The sequence below is a fragment of the Marmota flaviventris genome, chromosome 15 (genome assembly GCF_047511675.1).
Source record: "Marmota flaviventris isolate mMarFla1 chromosome 15, mMarFla1.hap1, whole genome shotgun sequence".
Lineage (NCBI taxonomy): Eukaryota > Metazoa > Chordata > Mammalia > Rodentia > Sciuridae > Marmota > Marmota flaviventris.
The window spans coordinates 74883844-74906993 of record NC_092512.1 but is presented as its reverse complement, the minus strand read 5'-3'; the positions used below and the strand labels follow the sequence as shown (position 1 = coordinate 74906993).

The following is a 23150-nucleotide window of genomic DNA, read 5'->3' as shown; positions in this document are numbered from 1 at the left end:
CTTCTCACTCTTTCTTGTTGGGCTATGTTGTAAGGATTCTGAGAAATATTCATTGGTAATGGTTTTAGTACTAACCTAGAAGTTGCCCATTTGTTCACTTTGGAATCCCATGCATCCTGGAGTATATTTAAGAGCAGAGGCAGATTACCCAGAAACAGAGCCATTGTGCCTGGTACATCAAGGAAATGCACATATGAACAATTCCAGCTATTGATTTTTAATAGTTTCATCATATCTCTTAGTCATATTCAGTAATTGGCTTGATTTATTCCTCAATGTTGGCCATGGGTTGCTTATTCTGGGAAGGTCATGTACCATAAAACCCAATGTATGAAGCAAAAGAGACTTACAGACATCTAGGAAAGGATAGGTGGCCTTTATGATCTTCAATTTTAAAATCTTATTAATTTTTTTACTGGTACATTATAATTTTACATAGTAGTGGGATTTATTATGTCATTTTGTGCATGCACATAACATAATTTGCTTAATCTCCTTCCCCAATACCTTCCCTTTCCCTCCCCCAATCCACTTACTCTACCAATCTCCCTTCTATCATTATCATTTTAATTAGTATATTATCATTATATACGTGAGCAGGATTCACTGTGGTCTGTTTGTACATGAACATTGCATAATTTGGTTGCTTTCATTCCCCTATACTTCCCCATGCCCTCTCCTCCTCCCTCCTGCTTGGTCCTCTTCCTCATTTCTGTTGGTCTGTCTTCTATTTTCATGAGATCACTTTTTTTTTAATTCCTTTCTTTCTCAGCTTCCACATATGAGATAAAACACTTGACCCTTTTAATTTCTGAGTCTGAATGATTTCACTCTGCTTGATGTTTTCTAGTTCCATTGTTTTACAGAAATGAGATAATTTCATTCTTCTTTATGGCTGAGTAAAACTTCATCATGTATATATACCACATTTTACTTACCCACTCATCTGTTGAAGGACACCTAAGTGGATTGCATAACTTGGCTATTGTGAATTGTGCTACTGTACACATTGGTATATACTATAGTATGCTGATTTTAGTTCCTTTGGATAAATAGCACATATTATTTATTGAGTCTAACATGCTCAATCCCCCTCTTCTATTGGTTTGTGATCTTCCTTTCTTATTCCCATTTTTTTTCCCTTGGACCCGCTTTTATTTGGACAATCTTTGAGGCCTTCTTGGGAAGATGAGATCAAAAGAATGAATGGAGCACACAGGGAAAGCACTTCAAGTCTGCTTGAACACATACTCTGCAATATTGTAGGCAGACCTGGAATTCAACATCCGGAGTAGAGTTTGTGTCCTGGATCTACGATTCTGTAAATAGCTGTACCATTTTCAGGAAGTCCTTTGCCTCTTTGGGTTGGTTTATTTGCCTATAAAACAGAAATAGTCATTCCTACTCTGTGAAGATGTTGAGGGTCAGATCATGTGAGCTGATATGGAGGCAGGTGCCTCAGAGCTTGTCGGTGGATGCTGGGAAAACCCTCCCAGTAAAGGTCTATGAGGAAGTTACCCTGCTCAGTCATCATCTCAATTGCTGGAACTTGGCGAGCTTTATAGCTTCATACTTCATCTGGGTGGGAAATCCAAATGTGATCTAGAATAGCACCATCTGACATAAACAAATTATTGTGGTGAAGCAGGTTGGGGCGAGGTGGGGGTCTGTCATCCCTGCCTTCTTAACCCTGAACTTGAACTCCCTATGTTGCCCCGTGAGCATTTCCACGAGACTCCAGGGTTGCCAGGTTTGAAGACCACTGCTCTGCAGCAATAGGAAGGGTAACATGTTTGGGTGCAGCTCTGGATCCCATGTAGATAATGAGGCAGGAAATGAAGAAAGCAGAAGTCTGATAAATTTGTATCACATTTGACACAGATAAATGAGGCCTCTACTTGAGTGGTGGCTTCGATGTCTCCTATTGAATGAGAGCCTTGAGGAGTACAGTAACAATTTTTCATGCTGGACAGGGATGTCCAGGAGGCCTGAGTGGTCCTCACCATTCGTTCCAACTGTCTAAGGGTCTGATTTGTGCCCACAACACTACAAGGTAGAAACTGCACACCTCAGGATGTGTACTATACCCAGAGAATGACTTCTTTTGTTGTGTGGCTGTTTTGTGTTTGATTTTTGCATAGGTTTTTCTCATAAAATGTTATTGTGGCATAGTCAAAGTTTTCAAGGTCCAAGTCAGGTCTTCATTAAAATCATGTTTAATTAAGTTAACAGAATATGGATGTTTTAACTGAAAGATCATGTTTTAACTTTGCAAATTACCAATATAATCAAACAATAACTTTTTCTAACTTAGAAACAAGTGGGGGAGGTCACTTTCTAATCTTTCATAGCTTGCAAGGAAGATGATCAGAGTCTGGCATTGACCATGACCTTCAGACTGTGGATTTCATGCAGCCAGAATGGACTCTGCTGTGATAGGACTGAGCCTTCCTGGTGACAGGAGGGACAATCAAGCCATCAAAGCTGATCTCCATCCAAGCCAGTTGACCAAATCCAGATACTTATTTTTCTGTCCCAGGGTTTCTTTCCTGGCAGTGGCCCCTGTGTAGAACTGATAGGACATGGTGGGGCATAGAGAGCAGTTTCAGTGAATGGATTGTTAATATCAGTGGGAGATCACAGGTCAGCAGCAGCCATGAAGACCTGGGTACGTGGAGTTAGCACAAAATTCATTCTTTTTTCCTTTCTTCCTTCCTTCCTTCCTTTTTTTCTTTATTTTCTTGAACCCATGGCCTCATGCATGCTAAGCACATGTTTCACCTCTGAGCTACACCCCCAGCCAAAATTCATTTTCTTTAAAACCAAACACTAGCTCTTTCTGAGTTCATCTTTGTTCAAGGTGCAAACCCCACCTAAACACTTTCCCAGTCCTTCCCTAAAGGTGGAGCTGGTGAGATCACCTTTGGCCCTACCCTGAATTATTGGCTTCATGTACTTGTGACTTTTCTTCTTATAATACCAACATGAGGGGACCTACCTTTGACGACAAGCAGTTGGGCTTCTCTGCTTCAACCTCAGTCTCAAATCACATCCCTCACACATCCACTTTCTGTTAACTGTGCCTGACACCTCACCCAACTCTAATACCCCCAATTCCCTTTATACCTTGTAAAAATTCTCTATACAAAAAAAAAACTTTGTACTTTTACCTCTTCCTCTGCATCATGAGTCACTAGTTAACTTTGTCACTTTTCCATAGTGAATAACTTGAGAATAGTTAATATTCATAAGGCTGGCCCGTGCTGATAGCTGGTGCCCAGATACTTAGATAATCCAACCTATTCTCCACATTTCCCCATCCTACTCTTTAGGGTAGAAATTTAGGGATAAATCAGAAAAAAAATGGGCATGTCCTTTTGACATTGGAGTCCTAAATGAATAATTGGTAGGTTGTACAATATGTTAATGCTTGCTTTCTTTTATGTAAGAAATTTCTTTTATGTAATAGGATCCAGAGTTGGAAAACTGAAAGTTCACAGCAGAATATTGCTAAAAGTCAGCCATTTCTCACAGCAAAAAAAAAAAAAAAAAAAAATTGGTTACTGGGAGTAGAAATAAGTAGGTTTACTTAAGTGCATCCTCAGAAGAAGAAGGGGACAGACTGAGGGGCAGAGCTGGGACTTTTCCCACTGTTTCTGTCTGGCCTCTTCCTCCGTTGTCCCATGACCCACTTCCCCATGCTCTACTTTTCTCTCCTCCACCTCCCTACATATCCACTGAGACAGGAAGTGGCTGGGTGCACATGACAGCCTCCCAGTTCATCTGAGAGCTGATGTCATCACTTCCTGTCTCAGGATGAGTTCTGAAATGCTTGTCAGAGCCTAAGCATAATCTGCACCTCCAACCATCCCTGTGCTTACACTCCTTCTGCATTTGATGGAGATGAAGAAAGTTGGACTGGGTCAGATTTGCCCACGGCTTTTCCTCCTTGTACAAAATGAAGCAATCTTGTGCTTTTTTTTCTGTATTGAAATAAGAAAATCGCTCCTTTGCAAAGTATGTTTGACATTTCAGAGTAGAGACTGCGTATCCCTTTCAGCCTTTACCCCAGGTAAGAGAAGAAAGCTGAATTTGGAAAGGAGGGAGTTGGAATTGGTGGGAATTTCCTTTACCAGACATGAAGATGGAATCATAGACTTGTAAAACTGAAAGGAAAATGTAGTGCAGAATTCACAGTGACACATGGAGGTCAGATAAATCATCTTGTTATTCAGGCCAAGTGAATCAAAGCATTTGTTGCTGTTTAGTGGCAATATCTCTGAAGTGCTGACATGACCGAAAATGAAACAGACAATTATCTTTGAGCAAACTGTAATAAAAACTGCAAGAGGAGAATAGTTGCTATAATCATGGCAACAAGTAAAACTGATTTTGAGTTCCTTCAAGTTAATAAAGCACTATGCTGACATTGTCTAATTTGGGCAAATTATGTTATTTAACCTATTTTTACAGATAAGGAAGTAAACTTGGACTTGTCCAAGGTTATAGAGCTAGTGGGTAGAATTTCTGGGACTTGATCCTACATCTTCTGACTTCAGACTTCTGGCTCTTTCTCTCTATCTGAATGTTATCCCATGATCAGAGCTGCTTCCGTGATCATTTTGCACCTGACAACACTGTGATAAGCATTTCCCCCCTTTTTAAATTTTACCTATCAGAGTTAATGATTTCCTCAGCCTTTTTAACCCCAAATATCTTTATTGTAAAGATATAGATCTTTCTATCCTGCAGCAGTCATACTTAGGATATGCCACATTTGAAGTTGGAAATTGGTAAAACAAAGAAGGAAGAAAACCTCAGTCCATCCATGTAACTCTCTACCTTTTTGAGTAGGAAGACCTTTAAACATCTGAGCTTTTAAGTACATCCTCATTATTTAGATTGGGAATCCTTTGTCATAAGTCCAAGTTGGGACTTCCCCAGTCCCACATTAATGGTTGGTAGTGAATCTGGCCTGAAAGATCCAGAGGTGGATGTTCTCGAGACATTTCTAGAGTGTTTGCCAGCATCATCCGATGTGGGACTCCTCAGCCTGTCTCCTTGTAAGGAACCTAAGAGATAATTTAGGTTTTCATTTTGTCTGCTCAAGGCTATTCTCCAACATCACCTCCCCATCACCTCCACTACTCCATAATATCTTGTTATATATTCATACCTGAACACAATATAACAAAATATATATATATATATATGAATATATATATATATGAATATATATATATATATATGAATATATATATATATGAATATATATATATCCTCATCTTCAGCTAGTTTGTTTTCAAAACCTTTATTAATATTAACCTTTGATTGATAATGTCCCATTTAGTTTAATTAAAGAAAGGGAGAGTTGCATTGAGATATTTTATGAGACTCAGTGGTGGGTGGAAACTTCCTGATCAACCTAGGTTCTTTTTCCACCAAGAGACCTCATCTCCTCCCCTCTCTCTTAATCTCACCTCTTGACACAAGATGTTCAGACATGCTTCTGTGTTAATGTCCCTGCACTTCTGTCAAACAAAAGGGCCTCCTCAGAAGGGAAAAAGACTGGCGCTAAAGTGGAAATCAATTAATTCCATAACATAATCTGAACTGGATAAAGGGGCCACATGGCGATCAGGACATTGTGTCCCCTTAGTGTGCATCATTAAGGAGCTGTTGCATGGAGACCATAGATTTCCCAGCATATATCTTATACAGCAGATCAGACCTTTTAATTTTTTCTTTTAACAGAGTGTAAGAAATATTGCCATGATTTTGTAAATGGAGCTATAGATGATGTTAGTGGTGGAGAAAACACTGTGCAGAGAGCAGGAATCTTCCTTCTGCCAGGGAAAGTCATTTCAAGGGCCCAGAGTTCTCATTTCATCCTTAAAATGACAGGCAATGTCAGGTTTCTAGCCTCAATTCTACTATTCCATGACTGAGAAAAACCTTCTTTTACTGTATGGGAATCATAATGATTTTGAGCACATTCAGATGGCATCAATATGAGATATGTAAGTTACACTCTAAATAAAGGAATAAGAATGTATCATATTAATGTAGTGCCCAGATGGCAGGCATATGGGTGATTTATCTTTTTTTAATCAACATATTTTAACTGATGTATAATGATTGTACATGTGTATGGATGCAGTATGATATTTTGATACTTGTATAAAATGTGTGGTAATCAAAACCAGGTTAACTAACATTTTCACCTCCTTCCTTAAATTCTTACTTATTTGTGGTATGAACATTCAGCATCCTCCCTCTTACCTATTTTGAAATGTACAATTAACTATTGTTAATTATTTTTTTCAACTTCTTTTGTCTTTTTAAATTTTTTTTATTTTAATTAGTTATATATGACAGTAGAATGCACTTATATACTTCGATATATCACAATAGATGAGATATAATTCTCATTTTTCTGAGTATACATATTGTAGAATCACATTGGTCACACAGTCACATATATAAAGTAATCATGTCTGTTTCATTCTACTATCTTTCTTATCCCCACATCCCCTGCCTTCCCCTCCTTTCACTTCCCTCTACCTAATCTAAGGTAATGCTATTATTTTTTTTGTATTACAATTCTTAATACACATATATACCACAATTTTTGTATCTCTGTTTGTATATAAAGTATGTCGACATCCAATTTGTGTCTTCATACATGTACTTTGGATAATGATGTCCATCACATTCCACCATCCTTGCTAATCCCCTGCCCCCTCCCTTTCCCACCCACCCCTCTTCCCTAACTAGTATTCATCTATTCCTCCCATGCTCTCCCTCCCTACCCCACTATGAGTCAACCTCCTTATATCAGAGAAAACATTCGGTATTTGTTTTTTGGGGATTGGTTGACTTCACGTAGCATTATCTTCTCCAGCGCCATCCATTTACCTACAAATGCCATGGTTCTATTCTTTCTTAATGCTGAGTAAAATTCCATTTTGTATATGTGCCACATTTATTGTTAATTATAGTCACCCTACTATACTATAGAGCACTAGATTTTTTTTATCCAACATATTGCAATTTGGGACCTGATTCTATTTATCTGTTTTCAATAATAGATTTGTCTTTGACTTAAATATTGGCCATGAAAACTTATAAAATGGACATGTGAAACTAGAATCAATTTCACAATTACAAAACTGCATGCAGTTTCTTTCTGAAAAATGGAAAAAGAATAGGCAATTTTCATTTCAAAATAGTATAAAACAGGAACTCTTTTTTTTGGGGGGGGGTAGATGGGACAAGATAGCAAACAAGGCAGAAAAATTTGTTCTTGTTTTAATTTTGATTAGGAAACTTTCTAGCACCAATAAGAAACTTTTAGCTAATATACAGGAGAGATAGTAGTATTTTTGGCCTTTGTGTCAAATCTGCCTCTTATCCTGATGTTATTTTGCCCAGAGTGGCAATTTCTGGTCAATGCTAATGTAAGTTACAAAACAGTTTCCCTTTGGGAAATCCTGCAAGGCTAAAATTAAATTAAAGTAGCTTAGAGATTGGCAAAGGTCATTACCAGCTGCTCACATAGAAAGTGGAGGTGAAGGCACTTTGAAGCAATCAGCAGTGTCAATTCCAACAAACCTTTGTTTTAAGCCTGTGGCTTGCTCGCCCTGTGTCCCCCCACCCATGCTGTGGTTTTCTCCCTCCCACAATGTGCACTGAGCACAGCCAGGCTCTGCTGGGAACAGGATGAACAAGACACATCCCCGCCTCCAGGAGTGAGTGTGGGTTGGCGTAGGAGGCAAGAAGATAACAGGAGAGATGGTGGACTGCGGCCAGAGCTATCCGGGCAGGCCCTGGAGGCCACTTTTAGAGCACAGGGGAAGGACAGAACCCAGAGGGGCAGTGTCTCAGGCAGACAGCAGGCTTCCTGGAAGAGGTGATCCTAAGAACCAGGCTCAACCGCCCTATCTTAGGACAGTGGGTAGACAAAGACAGAGGTCTTACATTGCAGGAACATAAGGGCACAGAAAAGGGGACTCAAGGGGTTGCAAGTGGGAGCACATGATGAGAATGTCGGGTGGGAGGACACCAACGGAATAGATGTGGACGTTAAGGAAATTGGAAGCATCATCAAAGCTGAGTTATAGAGGAGGAGTTGTGAACTCGTTCATGGATAACTCCACTTTGAAAGTGATCATATTCAGCAAATAGTCTACAAAACTTATAGTAGTTTCTCTCTTTCAGTTACATTTTACCTTCAGTAACTAGTCAATGCTATTTGGATTTGGATAATATGTATTTATAGCCACCCGCCCCACTGTCCTGCCCCGCCCCGTGCACGGACACATGTTCTCTTTGGAAATTGGTCTCTTTTGACTATTGGGGAGCTTCAGGCTCTTTGCCTGTTGCTCTTCTTCAGGAATTCATTTTTTTTTCTTTTTATTGGTGCATTATCATTATAATAATCTACATAACAGTGAGATTTCTTGTTATATATTCATACCTGAACACATTATAACAGAATAATTTAGTCGATTTCATCCCCCAGTATCTACCCTTCCCTTTCCACCTCCCTCTCCCCTCTCCCCCTCCCCCATTTTTGTGATAAAATATGTATAACATAAAATATATCGTTTTATCATGTTTAAGTATAATACAGTTAGTGGCATTCAGTCCATTTACACGGTTGTGAAGCCAAACCATTCATCTCTAGAACTCTTTCATCTGCCCCAACTGAAACGCTGCACCTGTTAGACACTAGGTCACCTCGTGTCCTTGGCCCCTGACAATACCCTTCTAGCATCCATCTCTATAAATCTGACCACTCTGTGTATCTCACCAATTGGATGGTTTTCATCCCTTCAGTGAATTCCCACCATACTTAGAAAAATTCTGGATGGTCCATGGGTATGACTGGCCCCCAGCACCCTGCCTTCTTCAGCTGTGCAGCTCACCAAGCTCCTTCCTGTCTTGGCAGCTATCCCACACCCACTTCCTAGAAGCAAACACCCATCACTCCATGCCATACATCCTTCCTGTCCAGAGATGACTCCCCTTCCCTTCCCACTGAAAGCAATTCCATCCCAAATGCCCTGCCCACTGCATTCTTCTCTATCTTGACACCTGTCCATTTCTCCCAGAAATTCCTTCCAGAAATTTTTTTTAAGTCCTTGTTTACCTTTGTATCCCCAGCACTTAGCACAGGGCCTTATATTATAGTAGGTGCTCAATAAATATTTGCTAATTAATCAACCACTTAAGATAGGGACTGTCTACATTTAATTTAAAACCATAAATTTTTAATTCTCAGCCTCATACAATTCTGAATGAGTGACTAGAACACATGTTGTTTTAAAGGTTCTCTGGGTGACTTCAGGTGTGAATAAAGCATGTTCTTCCTTGTTCTCTAACCGTGGGTTTACTTTCCTGCACAAAACTTCTTATTGGTCAAAATAAAGTGAGACGAAAAGAAGGAAGTAGAATATGAGCATCTGAGCCACTGAGAAAAGACAAAGAGTCACTCTGTTTCACATTCCTTGTGCCATAAAGGACACCAGGAGGTATGAGGAATTAAAAATGAGATCTTTGACTCTGAGGCTAGTGGTGGCTGCATTTAATTTGAAGGAAAGAAAAACCACACCGGAACAGGTTTTTCCTCCCTTTGTGTCACTCCGGGCCTTTGGTGGCCTCTTCTTGGTGCTGAACAGAGCCTGACTCTGCAATTCCCGGGGTGAGGGCAAGGCCAGGATTTCTAGCCCTTGGGAATTTTTCCACCCCCTTCCCCGGCGTCTACAATGGAATGGCCCAGGTCAGAACCAGCTCCTTGTATGTTTATTGATTAGGATGCTCTTTGGAGTGGGTGTTAGTGGTGCAGAGTGCAAACCAGGGTGTGTTTTAGCTGCAATTTCCTTGCTATATTACAAGAAATTGCACTGCTTGATCCTCTTTGCCAATTCCCATCCTCTACCTCACATCCCTGGGCTCCTCCTTCAGCTCTGTGACTCAGAGCTGTGACTCAGCTCTGGCTCACCCCACACAACCCCTGTCATCATCTGTAGTGATCTATATGTTCAAACTCAGGCCTAGATCCTTGACTCCCTTCTCCCTCCCCACTGAGCCACTCCATGGTGTGACCAACAGCTCTGCCCCCGCCATTATTTCCATCTCATCCCATCACCTCCCTTCTGTTTGGTTCACCCTCTGGGACTCTAACCCACCCATCTAGCATCTGTTCAGCTCTTCCAGTTCCTCTTGTCCCATACCTCCACCTGCCTCATGTCATCCTTCCCTTCTTCCCCAGTTGATACAGACCTCTTTGCCTCCTCTTTGCCATGTGTGCCTGATAAAATCCCAACCTGTGCAAGCCCAGCTTTCCACCTGTTTGGCCCCAGGTCCACCCAACAAGTGTGGTCAGGACTTAGAGGACAGTTGGCTTTTTGCTCTTCAGATTCAAGACCTGAGGTGCCTAAGCATCCCACAACACATTTCCAGTGTGAGAGACCAACCTTGCACGTGACTGGGTCACACTCCCCGGCTGGATGCTGAGGTGCTCAGTCACAGAAATGTGGCAGAGCTTTCCCCACCCTTCTTGGGTTCGAGGGTCCATGTCTTGCTACATGGGTGAAGCTATGCTCACCTGTTCCTTTGTAATATAACCCCTTGCCCTGTTTAGGATAGAATCTTCCATGGAAGTGCCTTGTGTGTGTCCCCTCCTCTTACTGTGCCCTTGGGTGTGGCCTACCCAGGTGTCAGTCAACCTGCTGACAGTGGACATCATGAAGATAGTAGACTCAGCCCCCTGAAACTTGACCCCTTGCCTCATTTGAATAGCTTCTCCTCAATAAAAGGGGTCAGCGCATGCTCTCGCTCTGTCTTCCTGTGGCCCCTTAAAGTCAGAGGAGCCGTCACAGCGACCCCAAAGAAAAAGGTATTTGTGTCTCTTGTGTGGTTATTTTGCCCAGTTCAACTGGAGTGACCCCTGAGCCTTTTAGTCGCGAAAACAGAAACCCAGCATTCCAGTCCATTCCCTGTCCCTCAATCCTAGGCAACAATCTCCCTTTCAGCTTCTCCAACCCCATACCTTTCACTCCTCCAGAGTTCCCAGTGGACTCTCTTGCTGTCTCTTTCCCTGAGAAAAGAGAGGTCAGCAGCAGAGAGCTCCCTTCCTTCCTCCGTGGCCTGCTCCTTTCCACCCTGCTTTATGCCCTGGGTCCTGTCCTCCCTAGATGATGACGTTGGTGTCTCTCTCCTCCCTGACACATATTTCTTCACTTGGTCTCATTCTCTGCTCTCCCTCTCGCCTCACTGGCCAGTTCCTGTTCATTTCCCCAACAATTAAACATAAATTCAGAATTCCGTCCTCCAACCTCCTCTTCCTCCACACTCCACACGTGGTGAGATCTCCTAAGTGATCTCATCTTTTTCCTAGGGCTGCCAGAGGGCTTAAAATAACAGCAGTTTGCCCTCTTATAGTTCTGGAATGGATTCTGGAAGAAAGATATCAGCAGGACTGTGAGACCTACATAGACTCTCAGGGGAAATCCTTCCTTGCCTCTTTCAGCTCCTGGTGACTCCTGGCTGTCCCTGGCTTGTGGCAACATCACTGCAATCTCTGCCTCCATCTTCACATGGCCTTCTCCTCTGTGTTTCTCTTAACCTTCCCACCAATGACATGAGTCATTAGATTTAGGGCCTACCCTAAAACCAGGATATAATTTTATCTCAGGATCCTTAATCAATCAAACCGGCAAAGACTTCATTTCCAAATAAGGTCCCATTGTGAGGTTCCCTCTGGTCATAACTTTGGGGGCACACTTGATCCAGTGCAGTGTCTACACTCTGACCACTCTGAGGTTGACATTTCCAACTCCAGCCACTGCCTTGAGCTGACTGCTTACTGGGTTTCTCCATGTGGATGTGGACCAAGCACGTCAAACTCAACGCACCTAATTGAGCACCTCTTCTTCCTCCTCCAAAACCTATCCAACCCATAGACATTCCCCCTACCATTGATGGCTATGCCATCCTTAGGATTTCCAGGCCCCAAGTCTTGAAGTTCTTCCTGACCCTCTTCCTCTTATATCGCTTCTCCAATCCTGCAGCAAGTCTACTTCCAAGTAGATTCACACTCCTAACCCCCCACGGCCATCACTCTGAAATAGTTCCAACTAACACATTCTCTCAAGGTGAATTACCCAGTAACTGCCTAATTAGTCTCATACCTCAGTTCTTACCTCTCCTGAGCCCAGAACACTGCATTTAGGACATCAGTCATATCAACACCCCATTTACTCTTTGCCTCATTCAGGACAGGGCTGAGGGCCCCATGATATTTGCCTGCATTATTAGTTACATCACAGATTAGCTTCCAGAAATTACTTCTTCCCATAAGTTTGTATTCTCTTCTTTGTGTGGAAATCCATGTTGCCGGGTTTCACATACTTATCGTGAGGCTCATCTTAAGTTCTCGTTTAAAAATCTACAAATTTCTGGATCTGGTTATCCGTGACTAAGTAGCATCTAGGACAAGCCACAGGAGTCTTATGAGCTTGGATGAGTCTGGGAAACCCTGCTGTCAAGAATTGGCTGAATTGAATGAGGGATCATTTTCCTAAGTCATAGCTTACAAGTAAGTTTCTTTTTCTCATCATAAAACTACAGTCACTGGGGAAGAATTATTCTGTCACCACATTTTATTACACCCAGTAATTAGCTGCCCAAATTACTGGGCGCAGATGTGTTTTACCTGGTAGGCTGACGTCTTCTTCCTCAGATTCAGTCGTTCCTGATCCCAGGCTCCAGTCCCTCCTGATTCCATATTTTTCAGAAAGGGAAAATTCAGGAAGGAGCAGCCACCGGGGAACCTTACAGGCTCCATCCATAAACACATGTTATTTTGAAAACTCACATCAAAAGAGTTGAAACATAAATAAAGATGATTGCAAATCTGTTTCAGGTGTATTTGGAATTTGTTAGATCTCATTACACTTCCTTCAAGTCCGTCAAAGGGTAAATAAGTCAGGGATTGTTTTCAGAGTTTGATGGCTGGCTTGGCATGGGAATTCTGTTTAGCCTAACAAAACTCAAGGTCTTTCTGTTTTAGTTGAAATACAGCATAGGTGCTACTATTTTTCTTTTTTCTTTTGTGTGTATGTGTGTGTGTGGTTTTTTTGTTTGTTTGCTTTGTTTTGTTTTGTTTTTGGTGAGGGGGATTGAAACCAGGACTTCTAATTTTTTTTTTTTAAGTTTGAGCATTGATAATACTTCAATGATTAAAGAGGAAAATGTAATTACACTTGTCATTGATAAACTAAAAACCTTATTATACCCTATCTGCTTGGACCCAATTTTAATAATTCTAATGCATGTTCCCAGATACCAGCATAGATTGTGGACTCTTTTCCCTGTAGATGGTATTTATACAGTTCATACAATATGATTTATGTTGCAACTCGATAGCTTAATTCATCTTGATCATCTTTTCATATCAATACAAAATGGTCTCTCTCATTTTTTTACAGCTGCTTAGTATTCTCTTATAGAGCTGTCCTATGACTCATTTAACGATTCCCTTGTGGATGGATATTTTTGTTGGTTTTTTGTTGTTGTTTTTGGTGGGATTTTTGTCCTTATTGTGGGTTTTTTTTGTTGTTGTTTCTGCCATAATAGTATATACACATACATGTTTGTATACTTGGACAACTATATTTGAAGGATAAATTTTTGGTTGTAGATCTACACCCAAAGTGTGTACACATTTTAAATTTTGATAATTTTTCCCAAAGTCTTTCAAAAAATGAGAGTGCCTTTTACTTCATCTTCTTGTCAAACTAGGCATCATCATCTTCCTCGAACGCAGTCCAGTAGGTGACATTTTTCATGCATCATTCTAAATAAATTGTGTTTATTTAACAAGAATGAAGTCAAGCTTCTTTTCTTGTCTTTATTTGTTGTTTACAGTTTATTTTTCTGGAACTTTTTATTTTTATTTTGGGGGAGATGGTACTAGGGATTGAACTCAAGGGCACTTAACCACTGAGCCACATCCCCAGTCCTATTTTGATATTTTCATTAGAGACAGGGTCTCACTGAGTTGTTTAGCAACAGACTCGCTTTTGCTGAGGCTGGCTTTGAACTCGTGATCCTCCTGCCTCAGCCTCCAGAACCACTGGGATTACAGGTGTGCACCACCGCGCCCGCTTGTTTATGTGGAACTTTTTGTGTGAGCCCTATCCAAATCTTTTCTATTAGCACTTTGCTGTCCATCTTTTATTATTTAAATTACATCGTTTTTAAAACTATACCTTAGGCTTATACTGTATGTGATATTACACATTTATATGTATTTAACTGAATATGACAGCTTTTCATTTTTTATTAAAAATTCTATGAACACGTATGTACCTTTTACAATTCCAACGAGCATATCATCATTTCCTTAATGTTCCCTTAGAGACAAACATTTAGATCATCTCCAGTTGTTTGCTGACATAAATAACAGTGCGGATCGTTTCCATGGACAATCCTCTCCTTGTTTTGCTGTGTTTCCTCTACCACTGACCCCCCAGTCTCCAGGTAACAAGATCAGAGGAGGAGTGTTTTTACATTTCTTGAGAGTCGCAGCTTATTTTCACTGAGCAAAACTTGGCTTGAGTTGAGTGAATTGTTTGTCACTTTGAAACATTTTGCATTACCTGTTGGGTCAGTTCACATTCCACATCAGAGAAGACCATGATTCAGCCCGTCCTGCCTGTCTCCAGTGGTAGCAAGTACGCATGAGCCAACTGCTCTTCTCTTGTTTCCTCCCTCGCTGGGATAAGTTGAGAACATTTTACTTCCTTCTCCTTTTAAGTGATAAGCGCAGCTGATTAGCCACAGAGCAGGGGTAACTCACTTAGATTGTTGCAGTGGTAGCAAAAGAGATTACTGATCCCAGAGTGTCCTTTCCTCACTGTCCGGTCCTGTGTTCAGAACTAGTGAGTCTCTTTCATGAATGGGAGGGAAGGGAGTCATTGCAGATAGTCTCCTTTTCACCTTCATGAACCTGGTACTATATATAAGGGAGCCTCTTTGGGCTGTTATTAGAAGCAGAGTCTAGAACCTTCTCCTGAGGTTGACAGCAGTCAATCAGGAAAAAGAAGATGGTAACCTGTCAACCTGCAGACACATCCGTGTACCTGAGATTGGGTTCGTGTGCCTCTCTGTGGCCTCCCCCTATCCCTAGGCTCTGAAAGATCAACTCAATCCTTTGACATTTCACAATTATGAACCAAATCTTGACTTTTTTCTTTTTATTTTAAATAATACTATCAGAGCTGTGGCAGAGCATGTGCTTAGCACATACAAGACTCTGGTTCAAATCCTAGTACTACCCACACATGTACACACAAAAACTTACAATTCAGAAAAAAAAATTAATAGTATAATAGTAATAATTAGTTCCATTTTGCTACATGGAAAAGTTGAAGCTTGGGATGGAAACTTGCCCTGTTTTACATAAACCCGAACACATTCCACAGTCCCTGATGCATAGCCCCAAGTGTCAAAGTCTGAGACGTAATTGGTAATCTGTCTGCCTTCTACGAGAACCAGACTATGTATTAACATAGTCAGGTTTATGTCCAGAGTTCTGAGTCTAGACTTAAGAGCCAGCTAGTGGGAGGAAGTTACAGGAGAAGCCTTTTAGCCACTTCCTCTTTGGCTGGGTCCTACTGTAGTGTGGATCAGGCCCTCTCATGCAGCCTGCCGCCCTGTGGGGTTGATAAGCTCTGACTTTTCTCCCTGTAGCCAGTATCCTTTGAGAGGTTCTGCTCCAGCTGAAAGCTTTCAGCAAAGGTTTTTCTTCTTTTTTCTTTTTTTTAGTTGTAATAAAATATACATAACATAAAGTGTACCATTTTGACCACTTTTAAGTGTACAGTTCGATGGCATTAAGTACATTTACGTTTTTGTACAGCCATCCTCACCATCTGTCTCCAGAACTCTTTCCTCTTCCCCAACTGAAATTCCTCAACTAACTTCCAGTGTGCCCCCTCACCCAGCCTCTGTAAATTAACCACCCTTTTGCTTCCTGTCTCTCTGATTGACTATTTGAAGTACCTTGTACAAGTGGAATCTTAACCGTTTTTGTCTTTTTGAAACTAGTTTCATTTATTCTAATATCATCAAGACTCACCCATGTTGTGGTATGTATCAGAATTTCCTCATTTTTATGGCTGAACCTGTTCCATTGTATGTACATACCACATGTTCTTTATCATCCATTGATGGACTCTTGGGTCGCTTGCACCATTCACCTATTGTGAATAATGCTGTTGTGAACTTCAGTGTACAAGTATCTGTTCACAGGTACTTCCATTTATTTTGAGAGTTGGAATCAGTGGAACATACAGTAATCCTATTTTTAACTCGAGAAACCATCATCCTGGTTTTAAAAGCAGCTGCACCATTTGACATGCCTACCAGCAGTGCATGGGTTTCTAACTTCTTCACATCCTCCCATTTGTTATTTTCTGGTTTTTGATATAGCCATCTTCATGGATGTGAAGTAGTCCAGTGTGTTTTACAGAAGAGAAATTCTATGAGGATTAGTTAACAGTTTTTTCTTCTTTTTAAAACTTTTTGTTAAAGAAGGTGATTCTCTTTCATGGACACTTAACTAATTTAAATATGGTTATTTGATGAAGCTATCTTTTTAGAGATCATGTCTCCCAGAAATCCTTGTGTGTTGTTAGATTGACTGCATTATGATCCGTTGCAGGAAATCTCCACCAGCTCTAATGTTTTGAAAATGTTTGCCCATGCCAAACTGCCCTCATCTTTGAATTGTGAAGGTAGGCTGCCTGTGAGGTTTAACTTGGGCAATTGTAAATGATCTAGTTCTTTTTTTGGTCTTTTTTCCTACTGTTAATTTAGGGAGCATTCTATTTTTAAAAGCAGCAGCCAGTTTGGATGACTGGTTGAAAGTGCAGATGGGGGGACCAACCAGTCATGGATTCAAATCCTGGCTTTTCTAAAAACATCATAAGTTCTCTAAAAGAGTCAACCTCCTCATACTATGAGTAATACCTATTTCATAGTCTTATTATTTGGGGGAGAGGGGTGTTGAGGATCAAACCTAGGGCCTCATGTATGCAAGGCAGACACTCTACCACTGATCCCACAGTCTTATTTTAATGAACATAAACGCCTTATGCAGTGCCAGGGTAAGTGGTATCACATAGTAACTAACGTCATCATCATCTAAATATAAATATCACTACTTCTTGGCATTTTGCTTGGAAAATAATAATATTATAGTAACCAAATACAGGTAAAACAAGAATTTCAAGAAATTTTAATCCCCCAAAAGATAAGAATGCAAACATGGCAATGAATGAGCTCTTTTTTCTATCCTTTCCTCCATTCAAGTTTCAGAGTGTAGTGATCCAGGATGGGGAATCAATTAATATTAATAGAAAAGTGTTTATATGCTATAAAAGATGCTGTCATATTTGGTATGGTAGAGGAGATAGGTGCTTACTAAAACATTCTTTTGTAAAGTCCCTGTTTTATGTTGTTGTAATTAGATAGTCCTTTGAGATTTGGGATCAACCCCGGGGGCTCCGGATTAGAAAAGAGCCCTCAAAAAAGACTGTGGGTTTACTCAATTGCTATTCATTTTTCACTTCCAACTTATAAATGTTATTATTTCACAGGCTCCCTAGGGGTTTTGAATGTAATTCATTATATGAAATTCTTTTTCTCAAGCATAGGAAGAAAATATATGGAGAATAAAGCAAACAGTGCTGTAAGAACAGGCAAAGCGACAGGAAAAATCAGATTTTTATTCTTTCCTGCTTTTTTGGCAGATTTTTTTAATTTAATCTTTCTCACTGCTTGTCTTGATGACAAATGTTTTCCAGCTAGCCAATTCGAAGACAGGTTACATTTTCAGTTCCAGTTTCTCATTTGGGCTGGAATTTCCTGGGGTAGATTTTAGCTTTGCTTGAGAGATCACATTCAGCTCCTCCGTGAGGTTCCTTTGATTCCTTTTTTTCCCTCAGTCATTTGACTCAAATGTGGGTGCCTCTCATTAAAGGGGGGCAGGGGGTGCTCACCAAACTAGACAGCCTGTTATTTGCCAATTTCTCAGGAAAGCCATAGTAGTTAGAATGAACACAAGAGCACTCAAGCAAGACTTCCAGAGCCAGGTCATCCACACAACACTTCATTATTTGTCTAAAGCATCACGTAGCTTCTCGGGTGACAGCAGCCAGGTCTGTGTGCTGAGCCAACAGTCCACAGAGCACATGCAGGACAAGCCAAATCATGGCTGGGAGCCAGAGCCATGTGTGAGGGGAGCTTGCTGGAGGCTGCACTGTCTTGGGTGCTGGGGTGGACAGACTCCCCCTAGGACATTTGGGGAAAAAAGGAGAAAAAGATGAATGACTTGGGTGGTCATCATTAGCAAGAAAGCCACTTGCAAGGGGGGATTATTTGAGCTTTGCTTAGGTTTGTAAAATGTAATTGAGATTTCTCTCTATAGTCAAATTCCTTGCAAAAGAAGTACATGTTGTGCATCACCAAGGGCCTTCATTGTTAGGTATTTCCCACCCAACATCACTGTACTATAAGCCCCCAGCATGCTCACAGGAAATTTGCTTCTCAGAAAGTGTAATGATGATATGAAGTCCAAGTTCATTAGCACAGAGGGACCAGTGTAGTCTTCCTCAGAGCAGTGCTGCATGGGAGTATGTGGGGAACTTGCTGAGACCACGCAAAACGTGTACTCCTCATTTGGGGAATAGGGACACAGACTCTATTTAAACATTCATGGACAGGAAATTTAAATGAGTTTGCTCAACCAAGATGCTTCCAAATCTCTGGTCTGATTTAACATTTTCTGACTTTATATCCTGAGGGAAAAAATATTTTCAAATAAATAGAACTCTAGAGTTTGTGTTCTGTTCCCTTCCTGCCCATCACAAGAGTGTGTCTCTGTAAGGATGAGGGACAGGGGTGGTAGAAAGCAATGGGCAGCGAGCAAAAGCTGTGATGCTGTAAGAGCTGTTGAGAGAGAGACCAAATGCAGTCATGCTCTGCATGACAATGTTTCTGTCAACGGATAGCTGCATATACAACCGTGGTCCCATGTGATTATATTGCCTACTGACATCGTAGCTGCCTTAGTTTGTGTAAATAAACTCTATGATGTTCTAACAATGACAAAATCGCATAAACACACATTTCTTGGAACACGTCCCCATTGAATACACCAAAAAATAGAGCCGCTGGCAGCATTACCACGTAGTTATGCAGCAGCATGTCCAACGGATGCTCAACAGAGTCCCAGCTTTGATCCAGCTCACCCACCAGCCCTGACAGTTGGGTCTTTCACCTGAAGAAAGCAGCACATTTTTTCACCCACTGTAGGAACTTGAGAGTGTCTCTGTTGGAGGGTTGGCCCTTTCTGTTTCAGAGCTCTAGGGTTGGGATACCTACCTTTAGCCTGTCTCTGGCTGCACAGGTTACCTGTGACCCTCCTGCTGTGGAAGCGCATATGTTCAGCTGATGGGCAGCTGATTGGTGGTTGAGGAAGAGGCAGTCCAGGCTGGCTCACTCCTTTCCTTGTCCCCATGCATTGGAAAGGCCTCTTTGTGTGGGACCCACTGTTTTATAAGACAGGAAGTCTATTTATCTAGCATCTAACCAGATGAGGCTGTCCTTTGACTCAGGAAACATCATTATTGTGATCTTCTAGAATTTTTCACTGGGTATCAGATGCCAGGAGTTTCACCTGCCCAGTCTGGGTTGCTGGCTGGTGTGGACCCCTGGGGTTCGCTGTCTTATCTAGTAGTTCTGTCCTTCCTCCCGGGGCTGCAGTGTGCTCAGCACAGGCGTGTTGGGTGTGTTCCACATCATTTGCTTCAGTCATAGGCATCTTCAGGTGACCGCCATCAGGCTCTACACTCACAGCACGGTCATTTTGCACCTCCACAGTCTCCTTTATTGATTTGCTCAGTAAACTAATTTTTTAAAATAAAAGTGAACAGAAACATCAAAGAAGAAAATGTCACCTTCATATGTTTTCACTAAAAGTACAAAAAGAGGAACTAAAAATGTGTTTGCCATGCTAATTGAGCAGCACATCTCAACTACATCAGTTGACTTTAAACCCAGAGGGTGGAAACCTCCCTAACAGTAATCTTCCTTCATGAATATTCTCACTGCAGGTTGTGGGGATGCTTTTCTATTTCACCTTTCCAGTAAATAGCTTCACCCATAGACTGAGAGGGTGTTAAACATCAGCACAGGGGGAAAAGAAACATTTTGAAAGACTTCTTGAGCTTCTGTTGGTAGGTGGTTTCGAAAGTTGGGGTTTTCTTGTATTTGTATTCCACTGGGCCTGGCATGGTGAAGCTGGCGTGGCCCAGGATGGAACCTCTTCAGATATTTGGAATCAAAGGGTTGAATCAGTTCCCCAAACCCTCTAAGTAATGGCCAGAATGCCCAGAGCCATGACATGGGGGAGGTGCTAAGGTTCTTACTCTACATCTCCTATCTCTGACCTATAAGGTTCATGGGGTCAGGTTGTAGGAAAACCAAAAGCTCAAGCCACCTGTTTTGTTGACATACTAGGAATTCTAGTAAGTTATTCCCAGCACCTTAATCATCCGCCACCTTGCCTCCCCAAATTACCTCCTTTTCCTTAGCCTGGGCTCTTTAGGATGACCATATACATCCTGCTTGCTGTTTTATTTATTAGTAGTAGTAGTAGTAGTGGTAGTACTGGGGATTGAATGTAGGGCCCTCAACCACTGAGCCATATCCCCAGCCTTATTTTGTATTTTATTTAGACACAGAGTCTCACTGAGTTGCTAAGCACCTCGCCATTGCTGAGGCTGGCTTTGAACTCACAACCCTCCTGACTTTGCTTGCTGTTTTCTTACACCAACTTGCACTGGGATTTCCTTCCCAAGCATTATGAGGACAGCAGTCCACATGGGACAGATGTTCATTGGCAATATGTTGAAATCAAGATTTTGTTCCAGTTCACCTAGAACTTTAAATCCTGAAATAGCATAAGCTCATGAACATACAATCTGGTGCAATGCTTCTCAAACTTTAATGTGCTGGTCATGAACCAGACTTCCTGTCTCAAGGACTTATAGAGGTTCTTAGCCTGGGTGCATGTCTTGATTCCCCAGGGAGGTCCCACTTCTAAAGATACAAGTTTAATTAGTTGGGGTGGGGCCCAGAGAGTGATAATGTGTAAAAGTTTCCCATGTGATTTCAACACACAGCCAAAGTTAAGAAATACTGGCTTAAGAATTAACATTTAATTTAACTGTAAAATGCACAGAAGGGAAATTAAATTCACTTCCAAACCATGGCAATAACCTGTAGCACGATTCTGGGAAAGTAATTTCCTTTTGGCCCCATCAAAGTTCCAAAGGGAATGACAGCTATTGCTTTTTTAAGACATATAGGGCTATCTGGATGAAAGGATATTTAACTGCTTAAATTTATTTTATTTTATTTTTAGTTGTGGTTGGACACAGTGCCTTTATTTTATTTATTTATTTTTATGTAGTGCTGAGGATAGAACCCAGGGCCTTGCACATGCTAGGTGAGTGCTCTACCACTGAGCCATAACCCCAGCTTAATTTTTGCTAGTTGTTTTCATTGTGATCTCATCCTAGCCAAGAATATGTCATTCATGCATATCATTTCTCTCTTTTGATTCATAGGACAAAACTGGTTTTAAACAATCTTTGTTCCCTTAGCATCTTTAGGCAATGTGTCTTAATTCATTAGTGCCGCTATAACAAAGTACCACAAATTGGATAATTTATACAGAACAGAAACTTATTTCTCAAAGTTCTGGAGGTTAGAAATCCAAGATCCAGGTGCCAGAATTTGATGTCTAGTGAGGTCCTCTTTGTCGAGTTTTCACATAGCAGCAGAACTCTGTGAAACTTCTTTGATGAAGACTTTTATTCCATTCAGAAAAGAGGAAGACCTCATGACCTAATCTCCTACATACTATTGCACTGGAGAGTGAGTTTCACAAATTTTGGGGTATGCATTCAGACTACACTTAGGTACTGGGGGAAAATCATCCCCAAGTGAGAAAAAATTGGTTCTTTAGAGGTAAAGAAATCGTATTACCATGTGGCCCTCCAAATTTCAAACATACTTAACACAATATTATTTATTTGTGTTTAATTTCTCCTGGTAAGAATAAATTAACTTTATTTTAATTAATTTTCAGTCTTGGGGATTGAACATAGGGCCTCACACATGCCAGGCAAAGTCTCTCCTTCTGAGCTACATCTTTAGCCCCAATTTAAGTTTTAAAATTAAATTTTTCTCCATAGGAGAGTGATAATGGGGGAAAATATTGAGAAACACTGTTCTGGATTGTTCAGACAAACCAGGCTTTGTATGTACTTCCAAGTTGAGTATCCTGAACTCCGGCTGGGGAGAGTTCATGGTGCCATTTCTGAAGGGTGAAATGTGGGCTTACCAATGGTTGAATTCTAGGTGGAAACCTCAAATGTCTTTTTGTCTCTTCTCAATAAAGAAGTAGTCTCTCCATGAAAACTCTGGGTTCCAGAAGCTTCTATAACCAGATTGTCAATAACCAGATTGAACTCTCTTACACATGTGACATTGTGGAACATGGACTTGGAGGTCAGACACACCTGATATAAATGGTGCTTTCACTCTGGCTTTTGGCAGGTCCCTTGATTTCTCTGAGCCTCATTTGCATCTGTTTGGTGAAAATAAAGCCTAGCTGATAGATTTTTTTTTATTAAGATGAAACATGAATTGGGTATAAAGGATAGAAGACAGGGTCTAGTACATAAGAAGTGCTCAGTTAATATCTACCTATCTACCCATCTACCTGTCTCATCATCATAGTAAGATACTGTGAGCACAAAACCATAAAACTGTTCTGATTCCAATAGATTCTTTTCTCATCAGACTTGACTGACTCTACATACCTCCCACACCAGGGGTCTTTCTGAGCTACTGGAACAATAGGAAGAAGGAGGCCAGGGCTCTCAGCTGGCAGGGTCCCCATAGACAGCAGAACTTTGGTTTTATGTATTTATGTGAGGGCTCTTTCTGCTGTGCTAATTGCTACATGGCCCTGGGGAAGGAAGAAGGAATTTCATGAAAGAAGA

General features: G+C 41.0%; 1 protein-coding gene across 2 annotated transcripts in view; it reads left to right on the top strand.

Moving 5' to 3' along the window:
* The window catches only part of Lyn (LYN proto-oncogene, Src family tyrosine kinase), a 121319-nt gene that overhangs the window by 85594 nt on the left and 12575 nt on the right, over positions 1-23150 (top strand). The window lies entirely within an intron of this gene.